Raw genomic sequence first — 5,218 nt, 5'->3', positions numbered from 1 at the left:
GTCCAGGGCAATCTGTACTGTATTTTGCATCAAATGATTGTGTGTAAAAGGCAAACTCAGCAAGATTTTCTCTGCCAGGGTCTAAAAAAATCTTGTATACACAACAAACATGCAGCATATGTATTTTAGCTCTTTTTGTGCCACCGTGTAAACCCCCTGTGTACCACATTGTTCTGAGACCCAACATACGAGCACATTTGGAAAACATTGTTTATCATGGCCATGTACCGCTAACTTTTTTATAGAAGTTTTTATGCTAGAAATGCTGTGCAGCAAAGTTGTAGAGAAAATTTGCCAGGTTTGCTGCAATTAAAAGTTTAAAAAAAGTTATGGTTATGTGTACTGTGGCATTTGCAATTTATTGATGGGTTTGAGTGCAGTCGTACGTTTGAGGAAAATATGCGAACTCATTGATTCATTGATTGCTTCAGTCATGAAGACATCTAGATTTTATTGACTGGATCATATATATTTCAACTTTTCACAGGGAAGTAAATATAAAGGTGGCTGGTTTAAACCAATCAAGCAAACAAAAATGCTCATAATCGGACTGTTGCCAAGTTATATCTTTTGTCTGTGGAAAGTCCCTGGTTTACTAAGGAACAGTATTTTGTTACAGTATACAGCTATTACAATATCTTATGTAATGATTTGTTATCTTAGGGAAACATAGCCATCAACTGTGATAAAATCAATTCAATTCGTGGGGGCGCTGTGGCATAGTGGATAAGACTCCTGATTCCCAATCGGAGGACCAGAGTTTGAATCCCGCCAAGTGCTTATGTCCTTGGACAAGACGTTTTTATCCACCATGTCCCTCTCGACCTAGGTGTATAAATGGGTTTCTTGCAACACTAGGGTTATAATAATGGCAGGGCCCTCTAGTAGAGCAGTGACAACACTGAAGAGGCTACCCTGGGTATATATGTCAGCGTCATCGTCGGCGGCGGCGTCGTCATCATCATCCTATGTATGCCAGGAGTGCAGATTGCATACACTTGATTTTTGTCTTCTCTGTGTATTATGACCTTTTCAAACTGCCTCTGAAAATGTCTGATCAACATTGTTTGTAATAGATACTGTCGGACGGAGGAAAATACAAGAATTTGTGCAAAGTTTACTTCTTTGTGAGCCAATTTGACATTTGTTGGGGGGGATGAACTCCTGTGGTGTGTTTAATTTTACAGACTCGACCTCCTTTGGACTGACTGCAATATGTCATTGCCAAAAGCTGTTAAATTAGGTCTATGATGATAGCTTTCTCACTCTGAATGTGAAGTTGCAAAAAGATGTACCCATGTACATGTAATCGAGTTGTATTACCTGTATGTCTTTAGACAAATATAGTTTATCTCACACAGTGCACTGTGCATGTGCCAAGGTAAATTTCCTCTTTTTTCCTCTCCATCTCTCTCTGAGAGCTGATGAGGGGGTCAAAATATTAGCAAAGTTCAAAGAAATTTTACTCTGTCAACCTATGTCTCTGTTTTGGGGAAGGTGTGATGAGGCCATGGGGGAGGAGAGAACGGTTGATTCCATGAACGTCATGTGATGTGCCCTGTTCATAATTCAAAGTCATGACAAAGCACAGTAATTTGTGATATGAATGAAAAATACACTGTGTAATACACCACGAAATACATAGTGAAATACCTTGGTATTTAGGTAAATGCTTTAATTCAAACTTTGAATAAAGTACACACGCCATGTGTGTGAATCTCGTCACAAAATAATACATGTGTACCATCAATCTCTTGTGCAGCAGTGTATATTTCACGTGACCTGACACAATTCCTGTCTTTTCCTTTTTGAAGATATGTGCATGAGCAGTGCTTACCAGAAGAACTATGGTATTTAATGAAAGAGAACAGTACCAAGTGAGTTACCACAGTATCTATCACCATGGTATTTTGCCTCCGAGAATGGTGTCAATAATTACCATTGTAACAGATATTTAATACATTGGACTCCCGTTTTAACAAAGTCCTTGGGCCTTGCAGTTTTCCTCTCGTTATATCAAAATTTCGTCATGACTGAACAAGTAAACAATAAAAAACAGAGAGCCAATAATGTTGTGGCCTGAATTTCTATTTCGTTGTAATCAAAATTTCATTAGTACAGTGTTCGTTATAACAGGAGTGCACTCTACAGTCTTTACCATGGTAATGTGAAAGCACCTAATGAAGGATGAAACACAAGATTTGTCTGTTAGGCAGTCAACATTTATTTGCATCTATCATTCATGCACAAGAAAATAACAAGAGAAATATTTTCACACATTTATTATAGTTCTAAAGCTGCATACTGCAATATATACATAAACAAATTCCATTTTAAAGGCACACACAGCATATAACAGCTCACAGGTTAAAAATGTAAGTATTGCTTATCAATTGTTTTCTTCAAACCGACTATAACAACATTCTGACGAGACATGATTTCTTCATAAACTATAGCAGATTTGATACAGACAAATAGCAACACAGCAGCTCTGCATGATCAAAGTTTGATACGTAATTCACAAACAAAACATTGCCAACCAAGCTGTCCCAAGCCTCTTAAAGAAAAGGCCATTATTTGAACAAACAAACTAACAAACAACTTGTGTTTACTTGTGTTTACAGTTGTTGGCAGAGGCTTTTATAATAAAGCTACAATTTTTTCTTATCTTTTTTTCTTATCTTAATTCTAACAATGCTTTAATACATCCTGATATTTCCACATGCATTAAAAGAGGAAGCCAAAGAAAAAAAAAAAACATATTTGCCGGAAATTGTTCACAAGTTTAAACAAAACCTTGGGTAGGGCTTTGTGAACCTATTTCTGTCAACACCACATTTGTCCATAATGGGCCAATCACATTGAATAACATTTAACATGACATCAAGAGATTACTAAAACTTATTTCTAATCTTATTCCTAGTCACACATGCAATCTGCAAAAGAACTTTGAATGGGAATACTTAACAATTTTTATTTTTATTTTTGTTTTCAACAAGGGTTACTGAAAACAAAAATGTGGAAACAGGAAACTCATGAGGACCTTTTAACAATCCCAATTACTTCATTTCTCACTATATAAGGGTACATGTACAAAAACAAAGAAATAGAAAGAGTTGAAACCTATAAAATCACCTTGTGATAAAAGGGTATTGTTATATCCAAGCTATTTTAATGAGGTTCCACTGATGAATACAAAGAATATGCCATCTTGCATCACGACAGTTGTGACATGGATTGTTCTGTATGAAATGACACAAACATGATGGTAGTTCACATTTGAATAGTGTGGAATGTACTGGCCTTGAATTTAATTGTCTTTATCAAGTCCATTTTCTGCTACGTTAATTCGTCTTCCGGCCCGAAATACTACTACGTACTAAATTACTCATTGACCTTGTACAGTTTCTATAGCACCACATTTTGCAAACACAAAGTCTTTGGTTAACCTACAAGCAGGTTCTCACACACATTTACTCTTTATGCTACACTATAACCTCATACAACATGAACATTTCAGTATAGATGCAGGAGTCAAAGCATGCAAACTTGGTGCTTCTTCAAAGCGGTCAAGTGTGCGCATTTGGGTATTTTTTCATGAAGTCTAACATTGGAACAACAGAGAATGACAGTGTGATGACCTTACTGTATTAGCCTTTTTAAGTGTCTGCACTGTTCTTTCAGGGGGCGTTGCCATTATCATTAACCCAGCATGATTGCTAAATATCCACTTGTACACATGGGCAAAAAGAGCCCTCGGTTGATATTAAACCATCTTACCCAAGGCACGATGTTTCACAATGGGAAGGATTCAAAACTTGGCATGTCTCCCAGTCCAGCACCTTTACACACTACACCAAGGTGTAGGGTGTAAGGGTGGAGTGTTAAACATGGCAGTCTGAAGAAATCAATGGCAGAGCTATACTGTAAAACGAGGAATTTTCGCGTGCATTTTAATTTCGCGACTTTCACGAGTGCCAAGATTCGCGAAATTAAAATGCATGCGAAAGTTCTTGTCTACACTATATGCATTGAATGCCAGTGGCAGTTTGCGAAAATTTCATGCCGCAAAAAAGGCCATCGGCTCCAATTCGCGAAAAAATCATGCTGCGAATATATCATGTTTTACAGTAGTTCATTGTCGTGATGATCGGCCTCCAATCACCCCCTTTGCAATGTCATCCCTCTTACGAGTATTTACTCGACTTGTCTCCCTGGGCGAGGCAGTGTAAATTGTGTCTCCATGGTAACCTCGAATATCGTTCAATTTAAATCCTTCCCACTTGAAACACTCCACAAGCATGGGTTTCAAATACTCTACTACAAAATGTAAGTACACAGCTATAAATGTTAGTACAGTATGTACAGCATGTATAAAAATTCAACTATCACAGAGCAAATTGTATTCTTCTTTTAAATGCATCATATCTAAAATGCCAAATGATTGCAAATATTTACATAAACATTTCCAACTGACAGAAATCTACTTAATTGTTTAAGTTTAAAGAAAATGATATCTTCAACTGCCATATAGAAGTGAATACTGAATGTTTCATTTAGAAAGAGAGTTAGATGAATTAATTCAAGACATCATTCAACATTTATGAAACTTAGTAAAAAGTTAGGTGACCCGGTAGTCTGATATTGCACAGGTGAATGTGAATATTATTCAAGAGCTTGCAGAAAGCCTGACACACAACACAAAATTCTCACCCAAATTTTGCTTTGCTGTCCTTGGTGTGCTTGTACTGGTCTGTTGCTAAGAAAATACTCCCTTGTTTCCCCTCTAAATGCGAAGAATTGCTTGCTATTTTGTTTTGACAAAACAACCTATTGTTTTACATTAGAATAGCTTAATGTAAAAGTTCTGTATCTTGTAATATGATATTCAATATCAATGTGAGAAGTTACCTGCAATGTTTCCTACATAATGGATGTATGTATCCCACTTTTCATATTAGAAATACAGGTAACTTGTAATGACCATGGCACAACTGTAACACATTCATACTACTCTCAACATAGTCTGAGAAACTCTCAATATTCTCTCCACATGTGCCAGTCCCACCATCCCACTACTTTCTGAAGAAACATTGCACACTTGTACATTCAGCAGAGACTGCTGCTACAGTGATGCTTCATATGTTTGGATCAGAAATTTGAAACGCTTGCAGCACAATACAATAATACTATGCATATCTCATACAGTCAACTCTGC

Source organism: Diadema antillarum, unplaced genomic scaffold (assembly GCF_040938485.1).
Source record: "Diadema antillarum isolate AM-2024a unplaced genomic scaffold, OU_Dant_1.0 seq00000243_RagTag, whole genome shotgun sequence".
NCBI lineage: Eukaryota > Metazoa > Echinodermata > Echinoidea > Diadematoida > Diadematidae > Diadema > Diadema antillarum.
Note: the sequence above shows the minus strand (reverse complement) of the source record.